This window comes from Sylvia atricapilla, chromosome 6 (assembly GCF_009819655.1).
Source record: "Sylvia atricapilla isolate bSylAtr1 chromosome 6, bSylAtr1.pri, whole genome shotgun sequence".
Classification (NCBI taxonomy): Eukaryota; Metazoa; Chordata; class Aves; order Passeriformes; family Sylviidae; genus Sylvia; species Sylvia atricapilla.
The window spans coordinates 29,184,570-29,202,846 of record NC_089145.1 but is presented as its reverse complement, the minus strand read 5'-3'; the positions used below and the strand labels follow the sequence as shown (position 1 = coordinate 29,202,846).

At 43.8% G+C, this 18,277-nt stretch overlaps 1 protein-coding gene across 2 annotated transcripts in view; it reads left to right on the top strand.

Annotated features, from left to right (window-relative positions):
* The window catches only part of GALNT16 (polypeptide N-acetylgalactosaminyltransferase 16), a 74,830-nt gene that overhangs the window by 18,469 nt on the left and 38,084 nt on the right, over positions 1-18,277 (top strand). The gene's annotated exons all lie outside the window — the stretch shown is intronic.

Below are 18,277 nucleotides of genomic sequence, written 5' to 3'. Positions count from 1 at the left end.
CATCTTCCAATAGCTGGACTGAGAAGACATTTAGGGATGTTAGTTGTATTTGGATGGAGTGTGGGGGGAAACAGGAGAAGCAAAAGCCAGGTTTTCTCTACCAGATGCTGGCTGTGGACCCTGAGGAAAACTATTTTTGCTCCGCTGCCATGATGTTTGTTTGTACTCAAGGTTAAAGCACTTGGGTGGAGGGGAAGGTGCCACTCTGGTAATGTTTTGCTTCAGGTGGGTTGACTGCAAAGAAAATTCCTGTTGTTAGCCTGGTATTAACCAGGAGATATGAGAAGGGATGATGTCTGTTACTTGCCTGGTAACATGAAAGTGTGCAGTGAAGGGTACCATAAAGTCATTATTAACTAAAAGAAGTTGAGAGAGTTCTTCTCCCTCTTGGTTAAAAAATTACTGCTTCACACAGGTTAACACAGTGCTCTGGGAAGAGATTGAAGGGGTGAATGTGTGTAGGAAAACAGAGGGTGAGGATGGGTGTTCTATATATGCTTTTCCCACTTGCTGCTTCCCTACAAAATTTATTAGTCCTTTGGAAATTGGTTCTGGCAATATTGCTCTGTACGTTATAAGAGAAGGAGTCTGTTAAAGGCGTATCTGATGGGTGAGGGAGTAAGTATAGGATCTTTCATCTGTTAAGATGTTACCAGGTTGTTTGCTGGGCCAGTTGCTGCACCCCAGCTCCAGCTGAGCACTGTGTGGAGGACAGTGTGGAAAGGTCCTGGCACTAGGACCTCTCAGTTCAGCTCTAAGGGCAGCTGGAGCAGCCTTGCTGGAATATCCTTGCATGTTGAGCCACTGGGCTAAATGGCTCCATAACTCAGAGAGTTAATATTAACCTATAGATAGAAAAGTCTGAGAGCCTCTGACTCAGACAATCTAAGTGACATAGCATGGGAAGAGCTTGCAGGGGGCCTGGCAGAATGGATAAAGAAAGCTAATTTAGAGGGGAAGCATATTGTAAGTAGCAAGATAGGACCAGCTCTGTTTCCTTGTGCTTTTCCCCCTGGCTCTAGGCTGCATGTAACAGCAACTATTTATCTGTAGACCTTCCTCACTTTCAGATGAGGAAAAAGAGGGACAATTTTTCTTTGGGAAACCAAAGATATGGCTACATTCACAGTTTCTGAACTGAGTTGTCTGGGAGATTTGTACATGTTATTTGTGTGGGTATATTCTGAAAGCCCTGAGGTTCTTGTTGCAGAGACTTTTTTTTCAGTACAGAGGATTTTTATCATCTTTGTGCTTCTTTTCCTGTTTTGTCCAAAGTAGTAATTCAGATCTGTTGTTTCTCCTACACTTTGAGTGGTACAAACAAAATACTGGCAAGCCATTTGGACACCTGAGCAAAAGTACTGGAGATCAGAATGCCTTCCTGAATTTACCAAAAGAATTGACATACTTACCTAATAAGATGCCAAACCTGATCAATTTGGCTGATGCACTTTCATCCCCATCAGGCAGAGGTTCATCTTGAATACCTTTAGTTTAAAAGCCCCAGAGGCATCCTGCAGAAACGGATGATGGAGCAAGCAGCTCTGGGACTCGGCTGCCTTCCTTCCTCTCAAGCGTCTCTTGTCTTGGGCACCCATAAGTAGGATTTGGGGCATCCAAAAGCTGGGGACAAGCCAGGTTACTGTCTTGTGTGATGGTGAGCTTGCTCAAGATGGGATCACTCACACATATATCCTTTGATAAAGTCACTAGTGGCTTGCAGTGGGTAGACCCCTCTTTAGCTGGAGGCGTTCTCTGAGCCTTGCAGCAGAGGCCTCACCAGCAAAAACTAGTGAAACACTTTCAACTCCGTGGATTAAAACCACAACAAATGAGCATTTACTTGTGATTGCTATGAGAGTTGTAGTACCTCTGCCCATGAGGTTTTAATGGATTTTTTTAGTGTTCCCAAGTTAATCAGCCTCCTTGAGATAGGTATCTGTTCTCTTGACACCTATGAGCGTGTCTTAGACCTGGCACAGTCGGATTTGAACTGTTGACACTGCTTAATGCAGAGATATAAATTGCTATTGCATTGCCTTCACCACAGTGCATGGTCTGTGTCAATTGTCTCTCTCAAAGGTAGCCATTTCTGAAGCAGTCTTTCTCATATTACAATTTTGCTTTCAGCGAGGAAAATCACTTTTCTGCAATGAGAAACACAATTTCTTCCCTAATCTGTGACTAAAGATGAGTGAACTTTTGAAAGATACCTTTCTACTGTCCTCTAATGAAATTACTTATTTTCTTGTTCTGCATGACTGACAGATACCTATCAATTCGTTTAGTGTTGCTGTGCTGCCTGTGTTTAAGGAATGATTATTCATTTGCAGGAACAATACCAGGCAGTTACCCACTGTGAACTGGCATACAGGCACGGGTTGTGTGCAGTCCAAGTGCATCAGCAAGATAGGTGTGCAAAAATTGCTCCATTTTATGATGGATATACCTCACAAAGGTTTGATGGGGAATGACAATTTTCTATTGTTTAACTTCACTGGTTTCTAATGAAGTGTGCTGCTAAGATCTTCTGTTGCACCAGCTTAGGGCATTGGTTGCTAAAGTGACAGCTTTCCAAAATTACCCAAATGTACCAAGTGTTTGGCTCTTAAAAAAATATAAAAGAAATCTGCTTTTATATTTTTATAAAAAAATATAAAAGAAATAATATATTTCTTTCTGCTTCTGGAAGGCTTCTCCTGTGGGTAGCCTTGATTCTGAACATGGCTAGAATTAGTTAAATTTGAGCAGTAAATAGCTGCCAGTCAACATTTTTATCTTTTTCACAATCTTTGGAGTAGCCTGTAAGTGGTATGCTGAAAAACAAGCTGTTGTCCAAGCTGTGTGTTGATATGGCAGGCCTGGAAAACAGTCTTATGATAGTTGTTTAAAGGCTTCTGTAGATCACTACCAGACCCTGAAGTAAACTCTAGCATTGAAGGAAAAGTTGGCTTTATTTGTGCTGGTCTTGTAAGCTGCTTTTGGCTAAGCTGTTTGAGGAAGAAGCTGAAAGTGGATGCTCCTAAGAATTTGATGGGTGTTCTGAGAAAAGTTAATCACAGGAGCTCCCCAAGAGGTGAGAAGTGCGGTGAGTGATGTGGTGCTGATCAGCGTGGGTGGGAAGCAGCACCATGCTGGGTGCAGGCGTCAGAAATGGCCTTGGTGAATGAAGGGGGCAGAGCCCTGCAATCAGCAGTGGGGCTGAGGCAGGAGCTGAGCATCTCCTCTCAGCACCCTGCTCCCAGGGAGGAGGCTGTGCCACATGCACAGCACACTGTGAGGTTTCCTTCTCGCATAGCTGGGAACTGGCTCTGTGTGCACTGGATAAGGACTTAGCTTTAAAAAAAACTAAAAGCAACAAAACAAGCTAAAAAGTACTGTGGTATTGCTATGGTAACAAACATCTAGAAATGCAGGCAGATCTCTGTTTTAACTGTGGCCTTGGGCTTTATAGCCTGTGCCCTGGTGGTTGCATATGCAATCAGAGACAGAAATGTGCTGTAAAGGGAAACAGCAGGAGGTTTATGATACCTTGGGATCTTTCCAAATATGAGACCTACTGCTCCCTCTGCTTGAGGCAGGCTAGGAGTAGTTGCAGGCTGTTGGTGTGTGCCTGTCACTGCCTGTTCACTACCCATCCAGGCAATGAGGGATGAGCAGCCAAATGCATTCTGCAGCACTGGAATGTCCTGCAGTTTGAGTTTAAGAATAGCTTGGGTCCTTCATCAGACATTTGGAGGGCTTAGACTCGTTGAAGGAAATGGGTATAATTTGCTGCTTCCAGTCACACATTCACTGGCAGACTGGGGAGAAAGCAAAAGGAGTTCAGCTTCTTCCCTGGTGTGGTGCTTATTTGTGTGTGCAATAGTTCTGGGTTTTGCTTTGCTTTCAGTCTTGTTTTCAATTTTTCCACTGTTTTGGGCAGTGTTAAAATCCTGCTAGGGGGAAGGTACCAGTAGCAGAGCACACTGAGTTTCTGACAGAGATGGAGCAGGTCCTTCCACAGCATGCCTATGGCATGGGGTTTCTTGGTAGGTTGGATAGCCATTTTCCTCTCCACTGGCATCCACTGGAAAATATTGCAGGACTGGCCAATAAATAAAGAGAAGAAGGGAAGGAGCTTCCAGAATTGCAATTACAGAGGTGTAGAGGACCCTGCTGTAATTATAGAGGCTGATGTTAGAAGAGGGAAAGGCCTGTCCTGAGAAGGCCTGGCTTTGACGAGGAGAAGACCTCAAAATAACAGACGATGAAGGAACTGGACCATCTCTCTTGTAAGGAAACGCTGAGAGAGCTGGGCCTGCTCAGCCTCCAGAAGAGATGATTGAGAGAGGACCTTTTCAGTCTCGAAGGGAGAGTGTCAGAGAATGGAGCCAGGCTCTGCTCCATGGTGCTGAGCAATAGGAAAAGAGGCAATGGGCAGGAAATGATGCACTTAAACATGAGGAGGAACTTCTGTTCTCTGCAGGTGACCATCCACATGGAACAGATGCTCAGAGAGGTTGTGGAGTCTTCCTCACTGGCGATATTCAAGAGCCATTTGGACACAATCCTATGCCATGTGCTCTAGGATGACCCTGCTTGGACCAGATCACCCACTATGGGCCCTTCTAACTTTGCCCATTCTGTGATTCTGTGAAAATGCTGCCTCCTAAAAAAGAAAAGTCTCATTTCCTACATCCCTCTGTAAGAGTGATCCTAGCAGGATCCTAGCATGTGTAAAGAAAGCTGCCTCTTGTAATGCAGAGATTTCTCTGCCTTAGTGCTGCTCTGGCTCCCCTTGGGACCACGTTGCAGGCCTGATTACGATTTCAGGCTTCAGGTTTTTTAAAGCTACTGTGTGTGAGATATTGGTGGGACCTTGATCTGGACACTTTTGGCATGCCACTTGTTTCTCCTGTAGTTTGCACATGATTGCACGGAAGCAGAGGAAGAACTCCAGAGAGTTCACTCTCCTGCATGAGGGCACACATTGGCATGTAATTATGTGCGCTCATGCCAGTTAAAGCTTTTAGTGGATGTCCATGGTAGAGGCAGCTTTGTATTGACACTTAAAATTCAGGATTGCCTTTTTTGCTGAGTGCCTAACCCTACAACCTTAAATATGCCTTTTTTAGATTGGCTTGGGGAAGAAGGGACAAAAGAGAGAGAGAGCTGTAAGCTGTTTGAGTGACAGCTGTATAAAGAGCTGTATATATTGACAGATCATGAAGAGTCCTTCATCAGTGCATGTTACTTAAATATCTTAATTGAGGAGAAAGATTGAAGAATTCTGTCTTGGCAGTTGGCTGGATTGTGAGTGGTGAATGCTGCTGGGCATGAGCGCTACTGTTCACGTTCCGGTTGCAGGAAGCTCACTGGCAGCTGCCTTTGTGCTAATCAAATACAAGATTTGAACAGTTAAGTCTCTTTTGTTCAGTGCAAGGTGCTCTGCTAAAGGGTTTATTGCTCTTTATTGACATTTGAGTGTGTTGCTGGTCCAACCACCTTCAGCACTGGCAGAGGGAAACTGCCTGGAATGGGGTATGGAGATGAATACACTGCCAGGGTGCCGTTAGTCCATGGTCTTGCTATGGTCAGGCCCATACAGAATACTTTTTACATGCAACCAGCTAAGGTAAGAAATGCTTATTCCAAACTGGTGCAGAATTACAGGCTGATTTCTCTTTCTTATTAACCTTTTGTAATCTGAGGACAGGCCTCCTGCATCTTGTTGCCTATAACAGGCCTTTCAAGTTGTTGTGGGTTTTCAGGGTTTGGAGAGTTTTTAAGTTTATTTTGTGATATCTTTGATGCTTGCAACCCCAGTTCTGCTTATGGTTTTATGATTTTTTAATTTTTTTTTTTTTAATCTACTTTGAGCAAACCTCTCAGCACATTTCCTTTGTTCATGTTTGTTCATCGCCGATATTCCTTTGTGGAGCCAGAAATGCTAAGAATGTCTCAACTTGTTTTTTCTGTTTGGGCCAAAATGAGCTGTTTTACAGACTCCATACCTTGAACAAGCTGTTTTGCTTTTAATCTTTACATCACCACCACAACCTCCAGCCAGAAATTTATACATTATTTGTCTTCTGGGTAATGAAGGCCATTAACAACATAGCTAAAATGGTTTCTAAACAAAAGCCATTTTCCAGAACAAATAAAGAGTTGTAAGAAAGGGAACCTTAGTGTGCTAAGCAGTTTAATTTTTCCAAAATTCTAAAAGATAGCAGGAAATTGGGTCCTCTGTGAGTACTCTGTGCGTGTTTGTTTCTCACTGTTTGAATTTTTGTTGTGGCTGAAATTCTGATGTTGTCACTGGCAATTTTACCACTGAATTTAACTAGTAATTTACAGTCACTCAGACTTTTACATTGTGTTCTTTCGAACATGAACGAAGCCTGTGCACTTCATGCAGCTTTGTGTGGAGAGGAGAAGGCAGAACTCACTGAGCAGTGCTTATCCTCATGAACAACGCTGTGGGTTTCATGGAGCTGTGACAAGACTGGATGTGTCTATGTTTATTTTTCATTCATATTTAGGAAGGCTGCTGAAGGTCTGGGCAAGGTTCTTTGACCAGTGGCTTTTTGAAGCTGTTCTCTCTCTTTGGTGAAAGAGGTCTGTGTGGTGGAAAATGCACCTTTAGACCATGGGAGGTAAGTGAGGCTGTTGTGTTGCTCAGGCTTATGAGTGGAGGTCACCCAGTCCTGCTGGCTATTCTCAACTATCATACTTTGGAAGAGGATATTTTTTTTAAAAGCGTCTGATGGATCTTGAGAAGGAAAAATTATTTTCTTGACAGTATTGGTTATACTCACACAACACGCTTTGAGAAGCCAAAGATTAGGATCACAGCCCCAGCTATCAGAAACAGACACCCACATTTCTTGCTGTGACCCATGAATGAAATTTGAGAAGTGAAATCTTGCTCAAAGAGTGGAAACTGCTGAGCTGATGGCTGGGTGGCCAGGAGAGGAGTCTGGTATGCCAGAAGTGCCGTTTTTGGGTGAGAGGGAAGTGGGACTTGGTTGCATGACCCTGGGAGCTTTTTAGAAATGGAATTTGGGCAAAATTTCATTAGTTAAATACGTGGAGAAAAATGCCAGATATACCTTTTCATAAATGAACTCAAAACCAGCAGCTCCCAAAATCTGCCTGGTCAGATTTATGGTTCAGCCAGGCCAAAAGAAACAGCTATAGCCTAAGGTTTCTGTAGTGGTGTTACTGCTGACCACAAGCCATTCAAACATTACTTGATTTGAAAATCGAATTCTGTGCTCTTTTCCTTCTGGCTTTTGAAATTCTAGATATTCACCTTTTTCTTTTTTGCAACTGTGACAGCAAAAAATTATCCTATCCATAGAAAAACTGTAAGTTCTCCTAACAACATAATCCAGGAGTTGTATCTTTACAAGATGTTTTTACAATACAGAAATTTGAGCATTGTGTGTGCAGAATCAGATGATGCCCTTTGTATTGGACAGGGATTGATTGAGTAGTGGATTTTAAAGATCCTCACTATCACTGACTTGGTTTTGCTGCATTTTGCACCTGCAGAATGAGGCAAGAGGTGGTGTGAGGGGCTGTGCCACTTTGTACATGGGTAGAACTGTATTTCCATGAGCAGTGTTTGTGGCAATACCTGTCCTGAGTGTATTTGTGTGATGCTTCTGTGGTTCTGCTTTTCCTTATGTGCCCAGCTTTTTCCTGGTTGACAGTGACTAAACTGCAGAGCCGAGGGGCTGTTGAGGGAGCCTCTATTATTAGTGTGATTGAAGTCTAGAATGATAGAGACCTGCATAGCATAACACAGGTGTTTTTCTTATTTGACAGGCAGATATGAGCCCATTGCATGATTCTTCATTGGTATGCATCCTTGATTAAATTTGCTGTTGGGGAGGTGAATTTAATGCCTTCACAAATGGAGACCCAAACAGAAGCAGAGTGCAGCTCTGAGGGTTTTGTCAGTTCACATTGATTGCTAAGTCCTGAAATTGGAGCAATGCAGTAACTGAAAAATTAATCAATTAAAATGGAATATCATTTGGCTCCTAAACAAAATGGCAATGGCCTGATAGTCTCAAATCTTCATGGACGAATAGGCAGTGAGTTCTTCCACTATTAGAAAACAATGTTACATGCTGCAGGGCTGAATGCCTAGCAAGGATGTCTGAGTGAAGAAAGTTTTATACAAAGAGACTAATTTTTGTAATAAATCATGGAAGTATATGTACCGTCACTGTTGTCACTACAGAAGAAATGTCAGTACAGTTTTTGGGAGTAGGTCTCATAGCTTCAAGCCTCCAAAATACAAGTTTACATTGTGAGCTGAAGGTCATTCTTGAAATTCTCTAAGAAACCAGGTCATGATTCAGCAGTGACATGAGAAGCTATATTAAGTCACACTGCTAAATGTCACTTTGGTTGTTGGTTTACAGACAATTTGCATTTTCATATTTGGTCTGTCTAACTCCCAAACAATACGTCCTGCCTAAAGCCTTTCTTTGTGATGTTCAAAAGCTAATGTGAGGAGGAGCTGTGTGGAGCATTGAGACAAATTACTTGACTCGTCAAGATCAGATCCTGCTCAGGTGTTATCTTCTGGGAAGAAGAGGTCCATGCAGGCTCTGGGGCTGTGGGCCAGCCTCCAGAAGCAGCAAGGTACTGGGCCCAGCTGGCACAGAGGCAGGAAGGAGTGTGGCTCCTGAGGCCACACTGCCACCCAGCTCCATCTGGAGGATGTGCAGTGCTTCTCGCCTGCCTGGTGCAGCTACCTGTGAGAGGTGTGGCAGGATCAGTCTGCTGAATAACATGGGAAGAGAGGGGGAGAGTTGGTGCAGAACTGGTTTGTATTTAAAATCATGACTGTTTGAGCAAGACCTGCTAACAAAAACACATTAGGGAAAAATCCTTTTTTGTTGGAAGACAAGGAGAATCTCCCACCTCCTGCTGTGGGGCTGGCTTTGTCCCTGGAGGGGGTGTGAAATGTCCTGAGGTGTCCCTTTGTCTTCCTGGCTCATCTGTGCATGTGCACAGTATTTTTATGAGTGTGAATGTTGGCTTGTTGCAAAACTGAACTATTTTATTCTTAATCTTCTAATCTCCATTTAAAGCTCCAACTCTTGAGGATGAATGATTAAAAAGGCACTTTAGCTTCCTTTCTGTAGCCTTAGCAAAAAGCCTTTACAGCGTCATCTTGAAGGCAAAGAAAATGAGCCCCAAGCTTAACATGATTAAATACTTTAATACTTTGGGTGAGTGGTGCCCACTTGTCAGTGCCAGCTGACCTCTGCTCATCTCTTAGGTAACCAGTTCACTGCTTACTGTGTTAGCAGCTTATGAGGACTAAAGTTGCTTTCTCCTTTTCTGTGGAAAATATCTGTGGCAGCATCTGTCACTCCAGACAGTTGTGATTCACTGGGAGGAAGGGACTGAATGTAGGTCACTGGAGTTCAAAGGGAATAGATTAGTACATCAGCAGGGCAGGGACATACCCAGGTTTTGTCTCTGCAGACAGCATAGGTGGAGGAGTGGGCAGAGAGAGATGCAGTTTATGTGACTGGTGATTTATGAAGACATGGACCACCCTCATTTGAGCTGTCTTGTTGGCTTTTTGGCAGTTACCAGGTCACCGTGGGGACATCATTTTAATACAGAATGCTCTATGTCAGTCTGCCTTGATACAGGTGCTATAAATCAGGGTTCAGGTAACATCCAAGTGGCCACTGAGTATCTAACGGTTGGAATACAAATAACAGAATATTGTTCCTTTTTCTTCTTTGTTTTCCTAGTTCAAAATCACTGGGAAACCAGAGGCATTCTTTGCATATTTAAATGTCTATGAAGACAAGGATATTTTTCCAAAAGAGAAAATACTTCTTCACATAGCACCCTTTATACTCGGAAGGACTTCAAAACACTCTTTTAAAGATTGTGTAGGTATGACCTTTAGCAGAGCAGTATTCATACATACAGTAAGTAACCTGGATGACTTTTGCTGAGCAGATTTCCTGTGTGATACTGAACAGATGTCTGAATGCAGACAGCTTCATGTCCATGTGACCATCTTCTCTGTGCAAAACCTTCATACCCAGAGGCGCTGTGACCCCAGCTACCTGCTGGGATCTCTTTCTGACAGTACTGCTGCTTTGGTGTGGGTGCCAGCATGAACAGCCTAGTCCCTTAGGTATTCAAAGAATGTGCTGTCCTGTCTGTCTTCTCCCTGACACCAGATGTTGTCATGGATATTTATGGATACAGGGAAATGTGCTTGGAAAACAAGTGCTGTTTCAGGCAACAGCAACCCTACAGACCTCACACTTCCTTCTTGTGCTGGTAGTCAGCAATTTTGAAAACCATCCCCTCACTATTTCTCCTGGGGTTTTCCACATTGTTTTTCTCCTGGAGTGGAATACAACACCATAAATGTTTCTATGCAGTGTTCATAGTCACAACGAAGTTTGCTGAATGGGGAACAAATGGCATTATTCCAGGGTATGAGATAAAGACTGAACAAACATAGAAGCCAGATGTATGCAAGTCTGGACATGTGGGTGTTTATACAAAAATTAATGTATGTAAATATCATACATATATTAAAACAAAAAATTATATTGTACATTTTCATAATAGACATCTATGTGCATTAGACTTCAGACTGAGGGAAGGAAAGCACCTTGGCAACTGCATTACCTCATCTGGGGTCTGAATTTCTATGATTCTGAGCAGGCTCATTTCCTCCAAGCTGTTTGGAAGAGAGTGCCCTCAGGCATCTGTCTTTGAAGCCCTTTTTGCTTCCATTGCCTTGCTTTATTCAGCACTCCTGAAAACAAAAGACCAGAAGGATACCTTAGGGCATCCTGTCCCCTCTCTCCAGTTTTGGGCAATGTCTTCCTGCCTCTGGGCAACTGGGCCAGAACACTGTTTAGGGTCTAACCCTTGTTAACTGTTGAAAGTCTCTTCAGGGTTGAACAGCTGGGTCAAGGATGGACATACTTGATAGAAGTCATCTCCTTATGCTATATGTTACATCTATATGTACTATATCTGCCTTGGCCAGCAGCAGAGTAGGCTAAACAGTAGTGTTGTGCACCTGTCATGTGAGAGATTGTATAATAAATTCCAGCTTCTCAGGTTATCATTCTACAATGAATATACATCAGGACTGTATTCCGAGGGTAATCCAAGTTGGCAGGATTTATGCATTGATTGTTAATGTACGTGGGCGTGGAGAGAGGTTAGTTGGTGTGGAGGCCAGTCACTGCATGTGGAAGTGACTTCTTTGCACACAGTGTGGTGCAGAGCTCGTGTAACCAGCACAGCAGCAAGTACCCCACGCTCTCTGGGGCTGCTGTTTGCAAAATGGATGACTCTGATGTGTGCTGTAGTGCTGGCACTTGCACACTCTGTGTTTCTTTTGGACATCCTCCAGTTGTCAACCCATGCTGCATTGCATGTCCTTGAGAGCTGGGCAAAGTGATCCAGCCATGCTTCCTGGAAGCATCTCTTCCCTCCTGTAGACAAGGACATGCAGGATCTGGATGAAATATTATGGGAAGGATGCTTCTCCACAGAGACACTAAGGAGGAGGCTAAGTAGGGACATTAGGCAGAGGCCACATGGGTGCCTCAGAAGCAAGACTGCGAGTACTTACACAAGAAAGCAAGGAGTTGAGAGTGTGGTAGGACAGACACCACCCTCCTGTGCTGAGAAGTTGGATGAGGGTATCAGGGAACCACTGCTCATGATAGAGAAATTTAATTACTCAAGGTTTTTTTTTTGCTTCTCTCCCTGTAAACTTCCCACACACTGTTTTGCTCTCATGTGTTGCTTTCTTCCGTTAAACTGCCCAAAAGACCAGCAGTCAAACCATGATAAGTCTGCTTGAAGGTTAGTGACCAAACCGTGTCCATCAACACCCTGTTGTGGCCTCTAAGTCAGCAACATCCTGTTTCTAAATTCTTCACACCACCAACCCATGTCTGCTTGTGGCAGACATCATAGTAGCCTGTGATGTTCGCCTAATCCATGCTGTAGGCAATAATATGGAATACTTTGTGCCATCTTCTGTATCTCTTGGAGGAGGGTCTGAAAGTTGCATCCAAAAATTGCTGGTTGTGGAGAGAACATTTGCTGAGACAAAACACAGAAATGTAGTTGTTTCTCCTTTCCTATCTTGTACAGAATTTCCAACTTTGCAGGGCATATTTTTGAGGACCCTTTCTTTGTCAACAACTCATGTCTGGCAAAACTTTGAGGGAAGAAATGAAGAACAGAATAGAAAATACTTGATGCAATGGCGTGACTTTCTAGTCATGAGGCAAGCATAGAGAGAATGGCAAAACCAGACGAGAGCTGAGATGCAAGTCTTGCAGATCTGACAGGGAATTGCCTCTGCATGCATGGAAGGCCATAAATTCCCAGAGACTGTGGAAAAGAACAGAGGTGGAGAGGTACTTTGGGTAAGCATCAGTACTGGAAAGCAAACCCCAGCAGACAACCTGTTTCTCGCTTTCACCATCCTATGGCAACTACAGCTCTGTCTCAGGGCCTGGAGAAGCCCTGTGAGCTGGTGACCATGGGTTCTTCTCAGAGGGCATTGGAAATAGCCCCTGCTGGGCATCTGCTGCTGGTCTCCAGTTTGGAACTGGCAGCAGGCCTCAAGATTGCCCAGTGTTAATGGCAGTAGGAATTATTTTGGTGACTAGTTAGGTGCCATGGGAGCTGATCAAGTTGCTTTACTTTTTCCATTGTGTTACTCCAGTTTATGCAAGCTACGAATGAAACATTCAAATTGGTCTCTGGGCTCTGCTGTCAGCACTTGCACTTCTCAAAGAACAGTGATGGTTCTATTTAACTGTGGTAATTTTTATTAAAATTTCATTGTAGAAGTTCCATAAGTGCATGGTTCCCAAACCACATTTAAAATGCTTTACACAGTTTAACAAAGCGTGAATAAAATAGGCCCTGTGCTGTCAGGCACAGGCTTTTGTCTCTAAGGACTAGGAACAGTTTTTTGGAGAACTGTACAGACTATTTCATGAGACGTAACAAAAGCCATGTGCGCACTGGGGCTCCTAGTGTGGACTGGAAATGCAACACACCCTCTAAAGCAAATGCTTTTTGGCAACAGGCATTTAGCTCATGTGATCTTCCAGGTTCAGCCCATAGAGAGTAGCTTGCACCCTTGGAATTTTCTGAGAATTGCTGCAGCCCTCAGTGGTGGGCTGTGATCTGTGCGGGTCACAGCCCATCCCTGTGCCAGCATATGGGTTACAGAGCTCAGCAGCACCCGTCCCTGCAGCATCCCCAAGGGCTGCTGTGCTTCCCAGCAGCTCACTGCTGGTGGCTGTGCTGTGCTGGCTTGTCCTCTCTGGGACTTGGCTTCAGGTCACTGGGACAGTGTGTGGTGCATGTGCAGTGAGCCTGCAGAGAAATGTCACGCCTTGCAGGCCCCGATACCACCAGCGGGGTTTGCAGAGGGGAACTCGCTCTTACCTTTGTTCTGAGGGATGAGGATTTGCATAGCCAGACACGTATCTCTTTGTATCTCAGTATGATGGGTTGCAACTGGCATTAAACCAGTTCAGAGGAGAGAAATCTGCTGGGGGGAGTTGGACAGAGGTGGCGGGGAGGGAGGTGCTGGCAGGGTCGGGGGACACAGCAGCAGGGTAAATTGAAGGGGGGCCTCAAGAGGGAAGAAGGTTTGGTGAAGTTGTTACTCCCTGGCTTGCTTTGTGTCCATATTGGTCAATTAGACCTTCCTGGTCAGTTAGGTCTTCCATGGAAATACACTTAGTGGGGATGGCTTGGAATTGATGCTTTTCACTTCCGGGTTTTGACAGAGCTGAGGCAATTGTGAAAATGAGCTTGAAACGAAGGAGAAGCATGGCACCCCCTGCTCCATTTGTTGTACTGGCACTAACGCTTGTAGGAAGTGCAAGAGCTGCAAAGTATATCCTGTCATGTAAAACTGCTGCTGGACTAATTTCACAGTAACTGTTAAATGATTAATTGCACTTACCTTTGAGAGTTTTACATACCTTACTCTAATTAAGTAGTGGTTCCTCATGACCCCTGGAGTATGGTTATTCTTTTTGAGTTTGGCCAAGACTGCTGTTAAAAAAATGCACCTTGGGACCCTGAATTCCCTAGCTCTGGTTTTAGTGGCTGTTAGCACGATGTGGCAGCTGGTGTGCCTGTGTCTGATGGCAGAGAGATGCCAGAGATGAATGGCACTGTCTCTATTATAGTCTTGCTATTTCACAAGGAGTCATGCCTAGAGGAATATCCCTGTGTTAGTTGAGAAATGAGGCTCTCAAGTTTTCATAGACATGCATGGCATTAATTCCTTTACCTTAATCCCTCGCTTACAAAGTTAATTTTGCTATTTAAATAGTTTCTGGTCTCTTGAACCATATCAAAACACAAATCAGAACATGCTTTCAACAGCAGAAAAGCACCTGAGTCCATTCTGTCACTGAAAGGAAAAATCATATATGAAAATAAGAAAGGGTGAAATAAGATTAGAAAGATTACAGTATTTCCTGAAATTTTGATATGTGATTATTTTGGAGGTCTCAGCAATGTTTGGGACAAAACTTAATTTGTGCAAACTGTTTGCTAATCCCTAGTCTAGACATTGACATTTCCAGTGCCTATTCATCTTTATTTCTGCTTTCATATAGCTTTTTTTCCCCTTTGATCTATCAGAGATCGTCAGTCATAAGGAACTGGGACTGGGCTCTTCTGCTCCCCTAACTCACACTTGTAGTTCCAGCCCCAGGCGTGGGGATACAGGGTGTGTAACTACATAAAGGACCTAGGAGTATGAACTGTCCAGTTGGTATGGTAAAAGTCTTGACTCTGCACTCAGCTGTACATAATATGCCTTTAATATACTAAAGCTAATATCTGCTTATATTGACTGCTTCCTGAAGTGAGAGGTGTTAAGGTGAAGAGACAGGAAACAGGGGGGTAGACATTAGTCTGCCCTTCTCACAGTGTTTGGCAGGGTTTCATAGAGAACCTGTACTGTTCCTGTCAAGTATCATTTGACTTCACAGCAATAAATGTCCTGTAGTGCAACATCTACATTCTAGGAATATAATCTGTTAAAGCAAGTCAGTCCTTAAAGCTAAGCTTTATATTTGCTTTGTCAGGCTAGTTCATAGCTGTCTAGGCTCCACTCAGGATTGTGTTTGCTCTGCTTTTTCAATCTGACTTTGCTGTCGTGTGGTTTGTAATGAGCTGGAATGTCTAGGGCTTTTCTGGGGAGTTGTTACCATGCTGTCTCTGCCATGTTCTGTGCCAGCACAGACTTGGTGAACTATAAAGGTCTGCAGTGCTCTTACTGAATTGCTTTTATTGTTTTCAAATGTATTTTCCATGTATTGAGATAATTTTGAATTCTAATCCTGTTACCCAATGAGTCTAACATTTTTTCTGGATTTCCTATGGATTTGACAAACATACTGTGTCTGAATATCCAAGGAATTTATGAAAATACTGAATAGTGCTGGATCCAGAACAAACCCCTAGGACCTGCTCTTAGCCCTCTGCTTTGACAGTGAACAGCTAATAATTATGCTCCACTAGTAGCTTTCCAACCAGTTTCACCCATTCTGCAGTAGTTTCATCCAGAGTATTTTTTTTTCTGCTTGCTAATGACAGCATCTTAACAGCCCCTACCAAAAGCATTATCAAAGTCATGATGTATCTGTCTCCTGCTTCTCCATACCCTTGAACCTGATTACTCCATCACAGAAGAAGATTAGTTTGGCCTGACATGACTCGGTCTTGACAAATCTCAGTTAGCTCCTATTTATTACCTTGTTATCTTCTTGGTGCTTATAGATGGATGTTGGGTTACTTGTTGATTATCTATTGATTAGCTGTCTTTCTGGAAGCTGAGGCCAGGCCCTCCTAGCTATCATCTTCTGAATCCTATCTTTTCCCCATTTGAAGAGAGCACATAGAGATACTATCTGAGATAAAACCACAAGTGGGACTTAACTCTTAACTGACAGTCATTTCCCAGTGATATTTTACCACTTTTGGTTGTGTAAGTAATGTGACTACCATGGTATCTAGAAGAATTACCCCTGATAGTTCAAGTTGAAGTATGTCATGGTTTTTAGGGCAATAAAAGGCCTCCCTGTCCCTGTCCACTCCCTGGGACTCTCCCCTCCCTGCCTTTGGCCAGGACCCCAGGGTCCCACAGCCCCTGCCCCAGTGATGCTGCAGCAGGGCTGGTCTCCAATTCCCAATATCCTTGCCCTGCCCAGCCATGGGCCCAGCCAAAGGTGGGCCCTCATCCTGCCCTTCCCCAGAGAGGTGCCTGATTCCCGGGGTGAGGCTGCCCTGGTGCCCCTGCCCCGGTGCCCACTTCTGGGGTGTAGGATTGTCCTCGGCTGCCAGACCCTGCTCCCCACTATAGGGACCCCCATCCCTCACACTGTCCTGGGAAAAATGTCTCCTAAAGATCTGTTGTCATTTCTAGCATTTTCTAGTATGTTCCTGGCAACATAAACCAAAAACAGCTGTCGCTTTTATGGGACTTGGAGGGACAAGAGACGGGTATCAAAGGGCAAGCAAATGACTGCAAAATATTTAAAGGTGTGTGATAAACTGGGCTTTTGCTTCAAAACAGCATTGTTTTCTAGGGCAAAAGGAGAAAGAGAAATGGAAGCTGAGTTTGACAATACTCCTTGTATGATTTGAGGAAAGAATACATTTCAGTTTTTAGAGGTATGAAAGCAATTATTTTCTCATCATACTGAAAATACAAATTCAAGGGAGGTTCTAGGCAGCAGGCTGTTCAACCAGCCATAACAGTTGTTCCAAGATGTTCCTGTAACCCAGCACCATGCCCAGGTGATGTGGTGGTGGCTGCAAGGGGCAGAGGGGATGTCAGCAGCATCCCTGGAGAAGGGGTGGCAGAGCAGGGCAGTCTCCTGGAGGAGCAGAACAGAGGCAGACTCACCCACTGGAGTGTGCCTATGTGTGTCCTACACAAGGGCAGATCCATAAACATTGGCTTGGTTGTGCAGTGGCTGACAGAATTCCTCAGTGTTGAAAAGAATAGCTCTTTTTATTTTTTTCCCCATGAAAAGATGTTTGCCTCATTCTTGTATGGTGAGGAAGGGAAATCTTAGCATCAGGCTAACTTTGGCTGTATAAGGTATAATTTTATGGCCCACCTTAATTTTTTTTTTCTGACTTAATTAATCTTCTCTCCAAATGGAATAGTCCTAACCTCTAATTTCTCTTCATCCTCCAGTAGCTTCCTTCCAGACACAGGCTTGACAAAGCTAGTGCTCTGGCCATGGCTGCTGAGCTGTCACTGATTTCATATAACCGCTCACGACGGTTTCAGTTTTCTCTGTCCTATTTGCAGTGCACTCAATTTGCTGCATTTCCCATTTCAGCAGACTGAGTGCAGGGTTTCATTTGAGCTGTCCACGGGGATGCTCAGATCTCTAGCCTGAGTGGTCACGGTTCATTTGAAATCCATCGATGTACATCAGTGGTTCAATTTATTTTTTCTAATGTTCATTGTCTTGCACTTCTCTATGCTGAATTTCATTTGCCATCATCTTATCTGATGGTCTGGTTCTGCTAGGGCTGTCTGCACTGAAGGGTAGCCCTTGTCAGAGAAAGTTGCAGAGATGAATGCTCTTCTAAGCACTCTCCTGCTTAAGTAATTTGCTGTGGTGTTGGGTCTCTTGAATTCTTTCTCAACCCACTAGGATGGCTCAACCAACATGCTGTGTGTTACTGGGGCCCATTCTCTGGTCTCCTGCCCTCTGTAACTCCTAGAAGGAGACCTTTAGCAGAGGGAGAAATGTGATTCAAACCTAGTATTAAAGAGTATCCAAGCTATTTTACATAAAAGGATCTCAAGATCTGGGGATTATCTAGTGCTTTGAATGAGATGTGTAGGTGCTCGTATCTGCCTCTTGCAGCAGTTTTAGGGAGCTCTAGCATTCCCTTGCAAGGCTGGAAGTACTTTGTCATCTTCATTATTTGGTCTATCAAGCAGCTACCACAGATAATTTGTTAAACTACTTTTATTGTATAAACAGTCTTGATTGCTTTGAGCAAATATTTTTAGAGTTTGTAGGTTGTTTCCAAACAGAATCATGTACCTAAGAGAGGGCTAGAGCTTATGATCCTAATGAATGGTTTTCAGGCATTGATATTGTACTGACTCTGGGGCCTAGGAAAGTTAGAGGAAAATTAGGAGAGGAGAGGGGTGGTCCTGGACTTTTAACTTTTGTGGGGTGCTGAGGAT